Consider the following 20985-nt stretch of genomic DNA (forward strand, 5'->3'; position numbering starts at 1 on the left):
TCTGAGAAGACTGATCACCTTTTCTGATTATAAAAGCAATTTGTCTGTACACATATTTCCTGAAATCCGGGTTAATAATTGCAATAAAAATACCAAGAAAGAAAATAAAAGTACAAATAAATAAATATAAAGAAAGTAGAAAGAAAAGAAAGTAGATGGAAGAATAAGAGAGAAAAAGAAAAGAAAAAAGGGTATAGAAGGTAAATTTTTGGACATAAAAAAAAAAAAAAAAAAATTTCAAATAGCAGAATTGAAAATGATCTTGTGTTTTCTAATATTCTTGAGACTAAATATGATAATGGTGCGTAACATTGTCAAAATTATGTTGACAGAATTGTGCAAATCCAAGAAAATTAATTAATTCCTAACTTCAGTTGATTTTGAAAAAAAAAAAAATAAATAAATAAATAAAATTCCAAAAATTTTGTTATTAAAGTGACAAAAAATGAAAGGTAAATAAAGTGAAATAAAGACAATATTGAAATCTTGGACTTCAGAATAACAACCACTGTGTCATTTTTGTTTTCAAACAAGGTAAACAAAACTCAAGTCTAATTCCAGATTGAAATTTTTCCTGTAAAAATGTTTTTTGTGTTTTACATTTTAAATTACACATTTCTAACAAATGTTTATTATTTTTTATCATGACTGAAGAGTTAACTTAAATTGTATTATTATGAAGAATTCTTATAGTGAAAAAGCTGTGTTGTGATCTTTAAACAAAATACTTTTGAAATAGAAAAAGCTGTTAATTCAGAAAAAAAAAGAAACTGTTGAAAATGAAAATTTTAAAATTGCTGATAATGCTACTACAGATTTTTGATTGTGTTAAATTTTTTACAATGAGAACATATGTAAATGTTATATAATTTATATTACTTTTATATATTGTTACCATTACAAATTTGGTTATTTTGATTGTGCTTCTACCAAAGGGAAGATTTTGCAAATGGATAATTTTTAAAATTTTTGGATTGTAACTAAACATTTTTGGCGAGGGGGGATGTAACATAAAAAGCTTCAATTAATCTTTTTATGTTAGTTTCTCTGCTATAAAACTTCTTCCTAATTAATTATTCTATTTGAAATACTTTCTCACACTTTTAAAAGCCACATCCTGTTCTTAAATCTATTTTTGGCTCAAGTATGCATTTAATTAAGAGCAGGACATTTTTCCCTTTGCTCTTGTGTGGGAAACGTTCGATCCATTTCATAAACCAATAGCAACTACTAAGAGTTCCCTCTGTCCCTAAATCAAGACATATTACGGATTTTACTTTGCAAGATTTTCCCTAACATATAACCAAGGAGCGCAACTTTTCATGTACACTTTCACTCAATCTCATGACTGCTCTTGTCTAATAATTAATAAATAAATTTTGTACCCTCCTTCCCGACCTATGACCTGTTTTAATCCTTCCACTCGGCAACGACGTTATATATATATATTTATATATATATATATATATATATATATATTTATATATATATATATATATATATATAAATATATATATATATATATATAGGGAGAGTGTGAACTATTAGTAGGAATTGAAAAAAAAAAGCGCGTGGTATCAGACAACTTTGAAAGTATAAATTTGGAGACGTGAACAACACGTGCTACCAACTAATGCTCTTTATTGAATTTATGTGACGCAGCGGATACAAAATAATTAAAAATTTACATGTGCCTCAAGAAACTATATTTCTTTTGTTCAAGCAGAGCTATAAATTAGAAATTATCACTGATGTTATTTTTAAAATATGTGTAAAACTGAATCGCTTATAGTAAAATATAAAACAATGGCTGACTCTTAACCAATCAGAAAATTCCATATCGTTTTTTGCTCATCCCTGTTTAATTAATGAATTAGTATTTGAAAAAAAACTGTATTAACATCAGGTGTCATCCACTACAAGTTTAAAAGAAAATGTATTTGAAGTTGAGTGGATGAATAAAAAGTATTTTATGAAGGATTGAAAATTTGAACAAGATAATAGGGTGAGTGTGAACTTATGGAAGGAATTGAATAATTTCTCATACAAGTGAAAAAGTGATATTATAAAACATACTGTTTAATAGAATTTTTTAGTGGTTTAGCGAAATAATAATTTTTATTAACCAAATTTAGTGATTTTTTTGAATTATGTAAACACTATGTTTAATATACTTAAGAACACATCACTTTTAATAAATTAAAGCAATACAGCATTCAATACTTACATTTTATTCTGGTTACTGGAAACTTTATACAGATATCTCAAATGGATGGGGAGTGTATTTATAAATAGTTTAAGAATTAAAACTTCAACCTCAGGGTAACATCCTTCATAAAAAAAGAAAAAAAAAGTAATAAAATGGTTCATTATATCTTAGTCCGGAAAATTATAAAATTTGAAATTAGATAAAAAAAAATTAGTTATGGAGTTTTTAACAGCACAAAATACAAATTATTTTCTGTATCCAAAGCATCTCTGCCAGTGGTCAGTAAGCAGGTAGGTGACCTCTTTGTCCCGCCGGCAAAATGGCTGAAGTTATAACGGTCCTCTTTAAACTGTTCTACCTTAAAGTGCTCGACATCGAACAAAGGTCATGGAGCTAAGAACGCGGGGAATCGCCCCCTCTGCTGAGAATCAAAATTGTGATTGAGACGTCTCTCAGATGGTCGGCATATGAGCCGCGATGACTCAGGGATAGAGCATTCGCCTTCCAATGAGGCAAACCAGGTTCGAATCCCAATTGATTGTACCGTTACCCTTCAAACTTTGGCAAGGCTGTGATCTTATAATTGAATTTTGGTAACAGTTACCCAGGTTCAAAAATAGACAAATAACTAATGAATTACATGAAACATTTAACAATTAAAATTAAATTTTATCATAACTATAAATTTACAACAAACACAACTTCAATCATCTCCAGATACCTTCATGTGCACAAAAATTTCAAATTTATACACTTTTAAATTTCCAAATTGTTATACTCAAGATATAACTTTTCGAAAAAAAGCACTCTTAAATTTCATATGCATAACATTCATTTAATTCACACTAAAAGAGACATTTACGAAATAAAAATACTAGCTCATTCTAAATTTACAAAAACATTTAAACTTCAGGTCATTATATTCCTACAACCGATAATTAAAATTAAATATCCAAGGCTCATCTTAAAACAGGTATCTTAACACCTGATAGAAATAATTTAAAATTAGGGATAAAATGCTCTTCTAAAAAGTTACTAAGAAGGTAAGAAATTAGAGTTTATAAATACAAAAGGAACTTGCAGATCACCTTTTGGAACGCCCACTGGGCTTGCTTCAAGACTTGTGGACTAGGGGAACTTCGAGTTTCCGACCGCCATTCAATTCCTTAGGCCCTCCATTAGTAAGACAGAGTGCAGCAGGGAAACATTCGATTTTCAGCCGAGGAACGCTCAATTCTTGCCAACCGTCTTGAACTTAGCGACATTCAGTCTATCACTTCCCGTCAACTATTCTGAGGCTTCAGATCAACTTTCTTCCAGACAACAGCTCATCCGATCAATGTTGCGTACCTTGTCGCTGCATCCAGAGACTCTTTCCAAACATCAACCTTTCAGCATTTCAGCCTAGATCAACTCACTCCGAGACTCCAGCTATATCTAAACTCTTTCTCGATGATACCGGCTCAGAACACACTTCTAGCAGCCATGATAGATCCTGTCAGCGGTGATGCCTCAACCCAACATTCCATAGGGCACGATCCGCACTCCCGTCATACTGCCTTTTCAGCCACTCTTCACGCCTCTTATACTCTTTTCAGCAAGGCGAAATAATCCATACTGACCTGTTTACTCGCTCAAAAGTCATCCCGTATCCCGTGGACGCCAGAACAAAAAAAAAGATCCATTAGGAAAAACAGTCTCAAACCCACTAATCCGCTATAAAAGTGATAATACGATCCTCCTTAAATGTTAATACAATTAACTATTCACAATTTACCCCAAAAATCCCATTTTGAAAGGATAAAGAAAAAACTTTCATAAAATATCATCATTTTGATTGCATTTAAATTTTATCATAGTGGTGCCATCTATTGAACAATAACCCTTCTTTAAAAAGTATTGATAAAAAAAAAAAACTCCAATAAATTCCTATTTATTACATGATATGAATTCCGCATCCGGCCATATGAGCCGCGATGACTCAGGGAGAGAGCATTCGCCTTCCAATGAGGCAAACCGGGTTCGAATCCCAATTGATATGAATTCCGCATCCGGCTTGCACCTACCATAGTGATGACGTGAAATATCCTCAGTGGTAGACGGATCATGGGTTAGATTCTTCTTGCCGTCAAGCTAACCGTGGGAGGTTCTCGTGGTTTTCCTCTCCGTGTAAATCAAGTGTGGGTTAGTTCCATCAAAAAAACTCCTCCACGAAGGCAAACTTTCTCCCAATACTCAATCCAGTAGTTCCCCTGTCCTCGTCAAAATTACAAAGCTGGGAAGTTGAACATCTGTAGTCGTAAACCAATAAAATTGGGTCGGCTGTTCAACGACGGCTATGAAATAAAATAAAATAGCTCATTACGCAACTCTAGCGGTACGGAAATTATGTACTACTTCTCTCTTTTTAAATTGAATTGAAATGAATGTGGGGTTTTTATGGCACAAGGTCTTAAAAAGGACATGCTGCCCCAAACAAATATCTATTAATAATATCTTTTCCCCCAACAAATATAAGATAAAGCATATTTGTTTTGCCAAAATACTTTATATTGTTAAAAGTATGCATGATACGCAAAACATTCAGAAGTCAATAAATCAGATAAAGGTGAAAATAGATTAAAATTGCATTAATCAAGTTAAAACTGTACGTTGTAATGACATAAAAGTCGAGTAAATTTGGGTAAAAGCGGTTATATACAATATAATATACCATTTGCACATAGAAATGCTAAGAGGTTAAGGGTGATGCTCTTTATTTAACAAATCTTTTAAGCATAAAATAGAACAAACGAAAAATTTAAAACGATGATGGGCAAGAAATTAAAATGTGATGGATCGTGAGTAAAACATTGCAAGTATTTTATATTATATTCGTCGTTGAACAGCCGACCCAATTTTGAGTTTACGACTTGAACCAATCCAGAAGATCTCATGGATCAGTACCCCCAGAGGTATAATTTGTTATGTGAACATTGGGTAATTTTCGCGTCTCGACAGCTTTGACGTGCATCAGTCACCATTTACTAGACGGGGAGTCTTCGGCCGGCCTGGGATCGAGTCCACGAACTCTTGGACATGTGCTCAGAGGAGGTTCACCAAACAGCAAGTGAAAACGGGTCAATTGAATGTGGGCGAGTGAGTTTGACGTCTGCCCAACGATTGCGTAACACAGGCAATGGATCCAAATCAATTTTTTACTCTCTTTTTGATGTCTTTCTGTAATTTTATTTATTTGTTGTAATTTTATTAATTTGCTTGCCATTTAAGCACACTAGACTATAGATTTAGTCATGAATGGTAAAAGAAAAATAAAGCTTGATGGAGGTAGAGAAAAAATTACTCAAATATTTTCTTTTCTTAGACACTGCGCTTATCATAAGATGATCTAATTAAGAACAAATTGTAATTATAATTTACTAAGAAAAGATATTAACTACGTTTGCGTAATTCGAGATCGTGAAGTATTATCCTTATGCGACAGAGAGCATGATAGCATTAGCATAATGGGGGAAAGCGACTGACGAAATGAACGCTATTGTTTACAATTAATTGAGTGGGCTGTTCTCGAATAACAATGGGATTTTGATTTGTTTTTAGATTAACAATTCAATTCTTTTTTCCTTTCATTTTTCAAGCATTATTGGTTGATTTTTTTTCAGGAAGAAAATTCTAATAAACTATATTACAAACTTTTCACAATTACTAGATTAATTGTGAAAAATATTCGAAAAAAAATATCTTTCTGGGTTTGTGAGCGAGTACAGTATTCAATATCATGTTTATTGTGAATCATATTGCCATTAAATGTGGATTTTTAGCTTAAATATAAACTAAGGTGGTTTATAAATGGTGCAAAATATTTAGAACTTTTTGCAATGTGACCAAATAGATTATTTATAGATCTTGTTAATAAACTTCTGTGTGTTGAACTTTTAATATTGCAATTTTGCTGATACTTTTGAAAATACAAATTAACCAGAACATTTTTGCCAAATCAATGATAGAAAAAAAGCTTAAGTTCATATATTCGCAAACTTTTTAAAATGGTTTGATCATATTTTGATATGCACATAGAAAAAATTCCTTTTTTTTTAAAAAAAAATAGGTGCAAAATTTGAATAAAGTTTTATCCATATCCAAAAAGATATTCAAAAAGAATTGTAGTGATATATTTCATAAAATATTCTAAGCTAAACTTTGAAATTTAGAAGAGATATAAAAAAAAAAAAGAAAAAAAGTTTCAAAAAGTTACCCTGATTTATGGTACCTTACAAATATTCCCTCAAATATTCTTTTACTTGAACACAATACATTTTGAATAATTAAATTTATCGAATTTTATTGATTTAATTAAACCGATAAAAAGAAATCAGACAAATTTCATAATTATAAAGAATATTTTTAGTCTTCTATTGCCGTGATGAATAGTTTTGCTAATTGCTGCAAAACAGTAAAAATTTTTATATATTAGAAGGGAATTAAACAATACCGGAATTCGCGATCGCAACGAACTATAGGGGGCGTTGTTGTATGAGACTAATACCTGCAATTTCTATATGAACAGTCATTCAGTTGCTCTGGAGACGCCTTTAATGTAGCGTGGATCATTGTAACGCTCCTTCTTAATTGTGGCTTATTAAATTTAAAAAATGAAAATGTTTGATATTTTTTCTTATGCAAGCTAAAACAAAATGGTATATCTTTTTTTAGAGACGGAACATCCAAAACACACCGGAAAAATATTTGTAAATAAACAGAAAAAAATGTTTCTTCTTATTAGAGTTAAATCCTAATGCCTGCGAAATTGCTTTATTAAATTTAATGATATAACATGAAAGGCCTATTTGAACTTTACATTCCATAGTTTTATGTAACATATTACTTCAAACTTTAAAATATGCAAAGAGAATACATAAACCCATAACTTTATATCATTTAATTTTGCAAAAAAAGTTTTTTGACAACAATTGTTATCAAAAAATAAATTTCAGTAAAAATCATCATTTATAAACTGAAAAACGTAAAATAAAGAATGCTTACAAAATAATATTCTAAAAATTCCTCAAATTAAAAAAAAAAAAAAACTTTCACGGTTTTTTTATCCTTAATCGGGCGTAGAAAATCAGTCTATAGAGAATTATCATCAAATGAAAAGAATTATTTGCAAGTAAAATTTTTTTTATAAAAATTACAGTCCTTACCTGATTTATAAATCCGGAGAATTCAAAAATGATATGTTCTTTTCATTTGAAAACGTTATTCACAAATAATATATACATACATTATCCCTTCATTACTTTAAGATGACATACCACACAATAAAATTTTATAATTGTAAGATCTCGATATGAACTTCAATATGTAACTTAAAAACAGAATTTCTGATTTCAAAGTTGAATTTTTATTTCATACTTTTCTGAATCATATTACTTCAAACATTAGAATATGCAAGAAGTATACATAAACATGTAATGTAATATCATTTAATTTTTCAAAAAAAGTATTTTGACTACAATTTTTATCAAAAAACTAAAAATCGTAAAAATAGGATTCTTAGGATAAAAATACGATTCTAAAAATTCCTCATGTTGAAATAAGAAACTTTCACACTGTTTCTTTTTTTTTATTCTGATAGTTCTCAATCAGACGCAAAAACCATTCTGTAGAGAACTATCATCAAAATAAAAAAGAAATTATCCACAAGCAAATTTGTTATTATAAGAATCATAACACTTACCTGATTTATAAATCCGGAGAATTCCAAATGAAATGTTCTTCGCTTGAAAATTTTATTTTCAAATAATATATACATAGATTATCCCTTCATTACTTTCAGACGGCATTTCACACACCAAAATTGTAAGATCTCTATACGAATTTTATTATGCAGCTTAGAAACAGAATTTTTCGATTTGTTTTTTGGATAAATAAATATTGCTACATATTCTTTTAATTCTATTCATTTCATTATAAGTGGTATTTAAATAGATGGCATTCTTGTTACGAAAATATTTTTTAAATCACTCTTGAAAAATTTCCCGTTCATGTAAGTACATTTGAATTCGCTACTCGCGTTATAGATTATGTGTTATTCTGTTTTTTATTTTTATTTTACTTTATTTTATGTTTTTACGTGTTATTTTTGCTTATTGTGTTCGATTTTAATTTGTTGTAATTTTTGTAAAATTTTTTTTTTTGAATGCTCCTCACACTATTGTATTAATATATTTTGCTTTGGCTATATTGATACAATATCACAAAGCACTCTTTTTTGCGGATATAATCGTGTGGGCTGATGAAAAGATTATATCTTTTATTTTCCGGATTTTTTAAAAAAAATTTATCATTTTTTTCCCTTAGTTGTTTGTTATTTTTTTTATTATTATTACCCCCCTTTTTTCCATATGTCTGTAATTTTCCTTTGTTTTATCTTCATTTTGAACTTATCTAATGAGTTCTCTTTACTTGCAGCTTATGCGCAATAAATGAAACTTATTGTTGACTATCACATAGTCGCTTTGGTGAATGACCGAAATATTTATTACATCCGATTTGATATTAATTTATTCGTGGATATAATTACATTTATTCGATATTTTAATGCTTACTGACAATAGATTAGAGGAAACATCAGTGTAGGGTATACCGCGCAGTGGCCCTTGACCTTAAAAAATATCAGTGTAGGGTATACCGGGCAATGGCACTTGACCTTAAAAAAACATCAGTGTAGGGTATACCTGGCAAATGTATACCGGGCAGTGACCCTTGACCTTAAAAACATCAGTGTAGGGTATACCGGGCAGTGGCCCTTGACTTTAAACATCAGTGTAGGGTATACCGGGCAATGGCGCTTGACCTTAAAAAACCATGCCCGGTATGCCCTACACTGATGTTTTTCTAATTTCAAGGGCCACTGCCCGGTATATATTTACCCGATACTCCAAACACTGATGTTTCTTCTTATCTATCGTCAGTAAGTATTGAAATATCGAATAAATGTAATTATATCTACGAATAAATTAATATCAAATCGGAAGTAATAAATATTTAGGACATTCACCAAAGCGACTATGTGATTGTCAACATTCACCGGTGAAAGTCAACAACCATAGATTTCGGTCATTCACAGTAACATGCACATCATTTACATAATAACCTCATCAGGATGTTTATTTAATACTTTGCCTAAAAACGTCAGGCATTATATATAATGCCAGCATTTCATACTTTTCCGCTCTCATATATATAATAAAACAAGTTCAGTAGTTGTCTGCCACTGTATAAACTGAAATGTTGAAGGGTTATGTAATAATTTCTTAATATAGGTACTTATATAAGTATAACATATTATATTTATATATTCGGTGATCATTAAAACTGCTTCAATCAGTTTCTATACTTTAGAATCAAGTGTTTCGCAACCCCTCGAAAGGGACATGTACCTGAGAAAATCACTTAATAGGGGTAAACTATCAGCATCATGCAATAGCATCATGCATAATAGTATCATGCAAAGAGATGCTAAATACATTTTATATTTATTCCAATGGTATAAATTACGAGCAAAGAGTTTATCTTACTTCAATAATGTTAAGCCACCAAAGGTTGCAACATATAATATTAAATTTAAAAAAAAATTGAAATTATTTTAGCTGCATTAATTGAAATACTTAGTAGAAGGACCAGGTAAGTGCCATTTTCAGAACGAAAAAAGAGCACATGTATCCGAATTATATTATTAAAAATTTATTAGAAGTTGGGACTAACAATTCCTTGCTTAAATTTATTTACCACTGCCTAATCCATAGATATAATAATGAATGTGTGTATGTGTGTCTTTTACAGACTCCTAAACCATCCAACTGAAATCGATGAAACTTAGCTTACAGATAGATTGAAGCATGAGGAAGGCTACGTCACTAAATTTCTACTTTTAAAGTTGTCTGGTACCGCGCCCTTTTTTCCTATTAATTTCTTATTAATTGAAATAGTTAAAATGTTTTTCTAAAAATAACTATTTATTTAAAATCAACGGTAATTGAATAGAAAAAAATATTTATGTATTTAAAGGTAAAATTAATGGGAATGTTGTATTTGTATGTTTAGGTGAAACATATGAAATCGCCACATTATTATTGATGCCAATGATGCTTAATTAATTTAAGTAATATAAGCATATTGAAATAAGAGAAATAAGCTGTGTACTAGAAAGCAAAAGTAACGGAGTTAATAAATGTAATTGTCTAGAAAAACCGTAAAAAATCGTAATAATAATCGTCAATGACGACAATGATGCTTAATTAATGTTGGTAATATGTTAATTGACATAAAAAACTGATCAAAAATGTAGCAAAAGTATTGAAGAAAAGATACTTATTAATTTTGAATCGACATATTATTACTCACACTAATGCTTTATTAATATTGATAATATGTATTAATTGAAGTAAAATAAAATAAGCTATGCGCTAAAAAGCAAAGTTAAAGGAGAAAAGATTAATAAAAAATTTGTTTAGGAAAACCGTCGAAAATCATTGTTCACAGATGATGCTTAATTATTGTATACTATTGACAGTAATATGTAGTACTGGTATTATGCTAATTGTTGCAGTTTTGATAAGAGTTCTACAACGGATTTTCCGTAATTTCAAAAAATATTTTTATTCCGTATTTTCAAAGATAGTTTATTAATATTTTAATGAATGAGGACTAATAGAAATTTGTTCTTCCACTACTAAATAATTTAATAGAAAATTAAAGCCTAGATAGAGAAATGGTCATGCTCCAAAATCCTTAACAAGTTCTAACAAGAATTCAATTTGTTTTTTTAAATTTCAGCTGTAGTATTTTGCAGTCACTGACAGTGTTTCTCTACTCTGGTTTATTGATTCTTTACTTATTTTTTATTCACCCAGTGCGAAGAACGGGCATTCAGCTAGTTTCTCATAAACGTGAAAAAGCATTATCATTAAACATGTTGTTTGCATCATTTTCTTGTGGTTTTGCTAAGTAATAATTTTCATTTGCCAAATTTAGTGATTTATTTGAATTATGCAAAAATTGTATTTAATTTATCTAATTAGAGCACAACATTTTCAATAAATTAAAGCAATACAGCTTTCAATACTTACATTAATTCTGGTTACAGGAACTGGTGTTTTATATAGATTTCTCATATGAATGATTAGTGCATTTTTGTTGTTGTTGCTAATTCCCATCTGGTTTGACGGGGTCAGACCAGATCAATAAATCCGTTAACATTAAGAAAATCCGAAACCAGAATGGGAGAGGAATGAATGTCGTTCCAGTCCAGCCCTAAACAGTTCAAGATGTGCTCAGGAGATGCCTGGTTTTGTTGGGCAAAGAGGAAGGATCTTTTGATTAGCAGAAAATGTGAGGCTTTTCAGGTGTCCACTGGCCAGTCGGGATAAGCAAGTGTTGATTTGCCTGTCACCAGTTATTAGCATTTTTAAATAGTTTAAGAATTAAAACTTCTACCTTAGCAAAACCATACCTTATAAAAAAAAATAGTAATATTTATAAGTATCTCTTAGCTCTGAGAGTTACAAAAACTGAAATCAGGAAAAAGAAGTTAGCGATGGATTTTTTAACAGCACAAAAGACAATTTTTTTTCTGTAGCTTCACAAAGAAATATATAAAGATTTTTCATTCTGATACTTCAACGTACAAAACGACGAAACATATTTTTGTCATTGCGTGCCAAAATAGAAATACTTTAGTCTGTCAGAAATTTCTCGGAAAAAATGGTTAAATAACAATTTATTGAATGATTACTTTACTATATTTAATCGAAACAGTCGAATAACCATAAATAAAATGGTAATCAAGCTTTTAAGTTTGAGAAAAACTGTTTATTTGCTGCTTTCACCTAATCCGATTACAGGCATACAACAAAAAAAAAAAAAAACCCTTATCCGTTTTAACAATTAGAATTTTATCGCACAAACTAAAACTACCTCATGAAGCTACTTAGTTCTTTGCAAATGCGTGCCTATCATAGTCGAGAGGGCTTATCTGTCAATCATATGACCGGCAGAACTGGAGTTCGAGTCCAAGTGTTGGCAACTCACTATTTCCCCCATTCCCTTCAACACATGAAGAATTTCAGCGTCCGGCACTTTCCAATACCCATTACCTTATGAAAAGCCGAGCTCATATGTCTAATTAAAAAATACATTTTCTTTTTTTACGTTTTTTAAAAATGCTACTTGTAAAGGGTTAAAAAACCGTATAGTTTTCTATTCATGGTTTTATAATCATACTTTTTGTAACTGGTTTCAAAACCATAAAGTAGAAAAAATGTTCTATGCCGTAAACTTTTCGGTTAATCGGATAGACAGACAGCTGCCAGTTATTTTACCATAATTCAAGAATGAAAATTCTAACAGTGTAACCATATTAGTTTTAGCGGCACGAAGCGGAAACAAGCTTAACTACTAGTTAGACAGAAGATTTTGTCATTTTTTTTTTTATAGTTTTAGAAGCGACCCTGCCAGTGGTCAGTAAGCAGTTGGGTGACTTCTTTGATTAGCCTGTAAAGCGGCAGAAGTCATACTGTGTCGGTCCTCGTTAAAGTGTTCTACTATAAAGTGCTCGACATCGAACAAAGGTCGCTGAGCTAACAACGCGGGGAATCGTCCCCTCTGATGAGAATCAAAATTTTGATTGAGATGTTTCTCATGTCGTCGCCAAAAGCCCATTGCTCAGCTCAAGCGGGACATAAACAAAGTACTACTACTCTCTTTTCTATATCTTTCTGCAATTTTATTTATTTATTTTGAAATTTTATTAATTTGCTTGCCATTTAAGCACACTAGACTACAGATTTTTTTTTATATCCAGCGTTGAACAGCCGATCAAGTTTTTGGTTAACGACTACTAATGTTCAACTCCGTATCCTTGCAATTTTGTCCAAAATCCAGAAGACTAGACCAGAATAGGAGACAAGGAAACTCCCGGACCAGTACCCCCAGAGGTATTGATTTGTTAAGGGAACACGGAGGACTTTTGCGACTCGAGAGACGTAACGTGCATCGGTCACCATTTACTACACCATTTATTAGTCTTCGGCCGGCGGGGATTGAACCCACGAACTCTTAAACATAGGCCCAGTGCCCTACCAATCAGGCTATCCCGGAACGCAGACTACAGATATAGTCACGAATAATTAAAAAAGAAAAGAATGAAGCATGATGAAAGAAGAGGAAAAATTACTCAAACATTTTCTTTTCTTAGACTCTGTACTTATCGTAAGATGATCTAATTAAGAACAATTTTTAATGAAAAACAAATCATTTGCATGAAATATTTTCCTTATTTGGCAGGAAGACATGCATAAGAATAACGGGTGGAAGGCACGAGGAGAAACGAGCATTATTGTTTGCAATGAATCGAATGGGTTGATCTCTAATATCAATGGGATTTTAATTTGTTTTTAGGTAAAATTAACTATTCCTTTTTCCTTTTATTTTTCAACCCTTATTGGTTGACTTTCTTGTAGAAAGAAAATTCCAATTAACTATATTACAAACTTAAGAAAAATTGTGAAAAATATTCGAAAATTTTTTTTTTCTGGGTTTGAGAGTGAGTGAGTATAGTATTTCCTTCTATATGATGTTTATTGTAATTTATATTACCATTAAATGTGGATTTTTAATTTAAATATAAATTAAGGTGGCTTATTTAAGTGTTAATTTTACAAATGGTGCAAAATATTCGGTAATATTTTTCTTTTGCTGTGTGATAAAATACATTATTTATAGTTCATGTTAATAAACTTCTGAGTGTTAGATTTTTTAAGGTTGCAAATTTTGCTGATATTTTAGCAAATATAAATTAACCAGTAAATTTTTGCCAAATCAATGATAGAAAGAAAAAAACTAAAGTTCATATATTTCTCAAGCTTTTAAAATTTTTTTTTAAAAAACCGGCTTTCAAATTTTATAAAGTTTTATCAATATCCAAAAGAGTTTTATCCATATCAAAACATACATTAAAAAAGGAGTTCTAATGATGTATTTCGTAAAATATTCTGAGGTAAACTTTGAAATTTGAAAGAGAATTCCGACACCGATTTATGATACCATACAAATTGTATCTTAAATTTCTAAAAACTAATCAGTCAAAATTTGTAATTATAAAAAAATGTTTTTGCGTCTTCTGTTGCCTAGGTAAATATTTTTGCTGATTGCTGCAATAAAGTAACAATTTTTATGTATTACAAGATGAATAAAACAATGCCGGAACTGTATGCGACCCCGAAAACCGACCATCAAAACGGAAAATAAAAAGGCATAAATCTTTAGTAACCCTCATGCATAATCAATAAAAATCAGATTACTTAAGATATTAACCAGGTAGAATTAAATGAGTAATTACCGGACATTCCTTACATTAATATTTTCTTCTCGAAGATGTCACTTTAGTTTAAATTAAAAAACAAAAGAGTTTACATACTGTCATAACCGCAATAATTTTTTTAATTTTAATTGTGTTTCGGTGACTATTAATACATTGCTGAATTGTTCATTAACTACGATTATATCCTCTATGAAGTTTTTAGAAATAATAATTTATGCCTAAAAGATGACACCAGACTGTAGCAAATAAAACAATTGTTTTGAGCTGAAATAAAAATTAATTTATTGTTTCAAATAGTTCTTTCTCTGTATTTCCAATGTAATGTTCCATTTTGTGGAATCGTTTTGTTTTCAGTTTGTGATTCAATCTGTAATACACTGCTAATCTGCAAACAATAACCTAATAATAAAAACAAACAAATCTCTGAATAATAACATTACGAATACCTTAACTTACAATAAAAACCCACAAATCTTTAAATAATAACCTAAAGAATACCTTACCTAACGATGATAACCAGCAGAATTAGTAACCTATACCTAAAAGATAGAGCCAGACTTTAGCAAATGAAACAATTGTTTTAAACTCAAATAAAAATTAATTTATTGTTTTAAATAGTTCTTTCTCTTTCTCTGTATTTCCAATGTAGTGTTCCATTTTGCGGAATCGTTTTGTTCTCAGTTCGTGATTCAATCTGTAATACATTGCTAATCTGTAAATAATAATTTAACGATAAACTCCAACAAATCTCTAAATAATAACCTAAAGAATACCTTTCCTAACGATAATAACCGGCAGAAATAATAACCTATGCCTAAAAGATAACGCCAGACTTTGGCAAATGAAACAATTGTTTTGAGTTCAAATAAAAATTAATTTATTATTTTAAATAGATCGTTCGCTTTCTCTGTATTTCCAATGTAATGTTACATTCTTTGGAATCGTTTTATTTTCAGTTTGTGATTCGATCTGTAGTACATTGCTAATCTGTAAATAATAACCATACGATAAAAACCAACAAATCTCTAAATAATAACCTATAAATACCTTACCTAACGATAATAACCAGCACATATAGCAATCCATGCCTAAAAGATAACGCAAGACTTTAGCAAATGAAACAATTGTTTTGAGCTCAAATAAAAATTAATTTATAGTTTTAAATAGTTTTTTTCTCTTTATCTGTATTTCCAATGTAGTGTTTCATTTTGTGGAATCATTTTGTTCTCAGATTGTGATTCAATCTGTAATACATTGCTAATCTGTAAATAATAACTGAACGATAAACACCAACAAATCTCTAAATAATAACCTAAAGATTACCTTACCTAACGATAATTACCAGCAGAAATAGTAACTTGTGTCTAAAAGATAACGCCAGACTTAAGCAAATGAAACAATTGTTTTGAGCTCAAATAAAAATTGATTTATTGTTTTAAATAGATCTTTCTCTTTCTCTGTATTTTCAATGTAATGTTCCATTTTTTGGATTCGTTTTGTTTTCAGTTTGTGATTCTATCTGTAATACATTGCTAATCTGTAAATAATAATTTAACGATAAACACCAACAAATCTCTAAATAATAACCTAAAGAATACCTTTCCTAACGATAATAATTAGAAGAAATAATAACCTATGCCTGAAAGATAACACCAGACTTTAGCAAATGAAACAATTGTTTTGAGCTCAAATAAAAATTAATCTATTGTTTTAAATAGATCGTTCGCTTTCTCTGTATTTCCAATGTAATGTTCCATTCTTTCGAATCTTTTTGTTCTCAGTTCGTGATTCAATCTGTAATACATTGCTAATCTGTAAATAATAACCATACAAAAAAAACCCAACAAATCTATAAATAATAACCTAAAGAATACCTTACCTAACGATAGTAGCCAGCACAAATAGTAACTCATGCTAAAAGATAACGCTAGACTTTAGCAAATGAAACAATTGTTTTGAGCTCAAATAAAAATTAATTTATTGTTTTAAATAGATCGTTCGCTTTCTCTGTATTTCCAATGTAATGTTCCATTCTTTAGAATCGTTTTGTTCTCAGATCGTGATTCAATCTGTAATACATTGCTAATCTTTAAATAATAATTTAACGATAAACACCAACAAATCTCTAAATAATAACCTAAAGAATACCTTTCCTAACGATAATAACCAGCAGAAATAATAACCTATGCCTAAGAGATAACGCCAGACTTTAGCAAATGAAACAATTGTTTTGAGCTCAAATAAAAATCAATCTATTGTTTTAAATAGTTCTTTCTCTCTCTCTGCATTTCTAATGTAATGTTCCTATTTTTGAAATCTTACTTTTTTTCAGTTTGCGATTCAATTTGTAGAACAGCGTTAATTTGTTTTGTTCCAATTAAAAAAAAAGTATTTGTATATAAAAATTTAATTTGTAATTAGTAAGTTATTTAATTTACCGCTATTAAACTCTATCAGTACACCCTACCCATGTCGACAAGACGAGTAGTTGTGTAGGCTTGAAGTCAATTGAGGTGGCGGTGTGCAAGAAAAAAATTTATATGACATTATTATTACTATAATTGACTGTGACATTATTGCTGTAACATTATATGTGTAATCTGTAACATTATTAACCAAATGTGCACCATTTCAATATATATTTCTTTATTAACACTGTGACGTATATGTTTCTCTATTTCTATTTTTCTGCTATTATAAAGGGTTCTGAAGATATTTATAAAAAATTAATAATACAACTGAAGTAAACACTTTTGATGAGTAATTTTTAAATTTTTTTAACATGAAATAGTTTTTAGCAAATTTAACTTTGTAAAATCTGTGATTATTTCATTTGAGAGAAATCATATGTTCTTATATGGATTAAAATTGCGAGTCCTGTAAATAAGATCAAAATAAAGCAACTGTCATAAAAAACTAGTGTTCAACTAAATGGTTAATCCATTGATCTGATTTGACATATACGAACCATTTTATTATTTTCCCACTCACACTCTCCCTATATTCTTGTTCAAATTTTCAATAAAATACTTTTTATTTGTCCACTCTAGCTCAAATAAAATTTTTTTAACTTTTAATGGTTGACACTTGATGTTAATACAGTTTTTTGTAATATTAATTCATTAATAAAATAGGGATGTCCGAAAAACGAAATGTAATTTTCTGATGGGTTCAGCGTTAGTCATTGTTTCAAATTTTACTGTAAGTGATTCAGTTTTTCACATATTTTAAAAAGAACATCAGTGATAATTTCTATCTTATAGCTCTATTTGAACAGAAAAATGGTTTATTATGAACCTTTAAATATTTTATATTCGCTGAGTCAGATAATTTAAAAAAATTGAAATTAAAAAAAGAAAACAACAACTCAATTTAAGTGACTTCAAATTGATTTAAAGCATTATTTTTAAGCTTCTTTTAATGGCAGATACAGAATTTACATTTGCCTTGCAAGATTCGAATTTTCCATATTGAAATATATGGGGACATTTCAGAACCACGTGAAAATCAATATCAATAAATTTCCGAAAATACAATCGAAACATTGCATCGATTTATGATAATAGCGTCGTAAATTTAATGCGTCCAAAAGTGATTGTCTATATGCATGATGTCCCGCAGTGGACTGATCGTTAAGACACGGTTCCCAGCAGATCACCGAAGTCAAGCATCACTGGTTGCGGTCAGTGTGTGGGTGGGTGACCACTTGGATCAGTCTGCGTAGGGACTGAGGGAGTGCGGTATTGGTCCTTGTTAAACTGTTTTACCGTAGCGAAGTGCCCGATTTCGCATGCAAGTCGCCGGGCTACCGAAGCGGGGGTGCCATCCCCTCTGCAGAGGATCAAAATTTTGATGGCATGTCTTCGGATCATCCTCAGGGATGTTTTCCAGACCGTCGCCAATAGCCCATTGTGCAGCTCTAGTGTCACGTAAATGAACTATAATAGAACTATAATAACTGAAATGATAATAATAAAAAATAGTGTTTTAAAAGCGTTTTTTTTTCTAAAATTTATTTGGCACTTTGTTTTAAACATACAAATAATTTTTAACGTTTCATTTAGAAATTGAACATTACGATCGAACTTAATAATTATGTAATTATTTATGCATAATAGAACAAGAAAATATTAATTTGTAAAAAAATCTTCTTAAAAAGTTTTTAACACTTTGTTTTACGCGTATTATGAATTTCTAAACAAACATTTCAATAAATATTTTAAGTAAGATTTGTACATTGTAGTCAATTTATTTAATATCTTTCTTAAGCAAAACATATATATCTTCAAATTTATAAATTGATTTAAATCAATCTGAGTATGAAGTTTTGATAGAAATCTGACTTTCTGTGCCTTACAAGTAAATGAAATTCAAAAATACTATATCGCGATACATCGCTATATCGCGATGTAAAACTGACGATGCATCACGATGGATAATTTCTAATATCGCCCAGTCCTAATCATGACACTTACCTTCTTTATAAATCCGCAGAATTACAAATGAAATGTTCTTCGTTTGAAAGTTTTATTTTCAAATAATATGTACATAGATTATCCCTTTATTACTTTTAGATAACATACCACACATCAAAATTTTATAATTGTAAGATCTCGATATGAATTTGAATATGTAGCTTAAAAACAGTACAGCTGAATTCTAGTTGAAATTATCTATTCTTTCAAAACTAAGAAATACTTACCAAGAAAACGATAAAAAATTTATTAATCATCAGCACAAATGACACTATTTCAAGTAATTTGGATGATTCTTTATTGTTTTTTTCCGAATTATATAGATACAGAAATATATACCGTTCTATAACAAAGAAGAATATTCTATAACAATTGCTGTCCTTGACGTTCTGAATTCCCATTTATTTATTGGAATGACGAAAGCAATGTTGACTTCACTTTAATTTTTAATGAACTGAAGACAGAAGAAATGCATTTTACCTTAAAACACACATCTGTAACAGTATGCGATAGCGAAATCGGAAGTTATCAGTTGCAAGTTTGTTGATAATAGAAGTTGAAAATTATTGAGGAATTTTCTTCAAATGTTTGGCGTATTCTGTTTCTGAAAGATTTAACAATGTTCTGGAGAGATTTTTCAAGTTTTTCGGCTTTTTCCTTAGGGAAATTTTGCTTCTTATTTCGTGCAAAGAAAATGGCGACCAACTCTGCCAGTGATTCTGATGGAACTGAATGAAAACGTGATAAATTAATGCCTGATATTTACAGGCTCCCGCTAGAGGGTGTTCTCGAGCGTTGCGATCGCGAATTGTATACGATGCTGAAAATCGACCGTCAAAATAGGAAATAAAAAACGGAAAAATAACTATATGCAACAAACAGATCTATATGCTAGCAATTATTACTGATGTTATCTTTAAAATATGCGAAAATTGAATAGCTAAATTTGAAACAATGGCTAACGCTTAACTAATCAGAAAATTCCATTTCGTTTTTCGCTCATCCTGCAAGAACGATTTGTTGCAGAATGCTCTAATGTTGACAGTGACCTTCCTCGTGCTTGAAACTATCTGTATGGCAAATTTCATCGCTTTCCGTCGGATGGTTTAGGAGTCTATGAAGGACATACATATACACACGCAGACACACATTCATTTTTATATATATAGAAGAAGAAGACAAGGGAATTAAACAATGCCGGAATTGTATACGATGCTGAAAATCTACCGTCAAAATAGGAAATAAAAAACTGAAAATTTTTTAGTAAATCTCACGCGTAAGCAATAGCAATCAGATAACCTAGGATTAGCCAGGTAGAATTAGGTGAGCAATTACTTGCTATTCCTTACACTGATATTTTTAAGGTATACGACCCGGTATTCCCTACACTGATTCTCTTTTCTAATTAGATATTATCAATGTTAAGCAAGTGATATGTTTAAAGGAAATTTTCGTTTTTAAATAATTAAGTTATAGAAAAAGGAAATTACCATTTCTCTTTGGTTGACAACTCAGTAATTTTATCTTTAAAAGGAAAAATTAAAGAACAGTTTTTTTCTACTGTCCACTAATATGTCTTTAAATTAAAGTTATTGAAGAAACTAATGCTTACATTAATATTGAGTTTTATGCACTATTAATCATATGTTCGCAAAGATTTTTGAACTTGTCTTTAAAAAATAAATAAAATTATAAATTTCAAAAGTTACAGAAAAATTAATTAATCATATTTAAATTTAGGTGAAGGTTTTAACAGTTGTTAAAAATTTGCTGTTGTGCTTCCTGTCAATGTAAAGACGCTCTAACGCTTATTTATTTAATATTTCAAAATTTCTTAAACTTTCACAAAAAGTTTGTACCAGAAATAGTATAGTATTTCTCCCCCACACTGATAAATAAAATAAAGTTATAAACTT

At 30.1% G+C, this 20985-nt stretch overlaps 1 protein-coding gene across 1 annotated transcript in view; it reads right to left on the reverse strand.

Moving 5' to 3' along the window:
* The window catches only part of LOC122272635 (nose resistant to fluoxetine protein 6), a 70994-nt gene extending 67678 nt beyond the window's left edge, over positions 1-3316 (reverse strand). The window contains exon 1 of the mRNA XM_087163427.1: positions 3298-3316. The gene's annotated coding sequence lies outside the window, so the exon portion shown is untranslated. The remainder of the gene's footprint in view (positions 1-3297) is intronic.
* Between the last annotated feature and the right edge of the window lie 17669 nt (positions 3317-20985).

This window comes from Parasteatoda tepidariorum, chromosome 5 (assembly GCF_982258835.1).
Source record: "Parasteatoda tepidariorum strain Cologne lab strain chromosome 5, Ptep-v5.0, whole genome shotgun sequence".
In the NCBI taxonomy this organism is placed as follows: domain Eukaryota; kingdom Metazoa; phylum Arthropoda; class Arachnida; order Araneae; family Theridiidae; genus Parasteatoda; species Parasteatoda tepidariorum.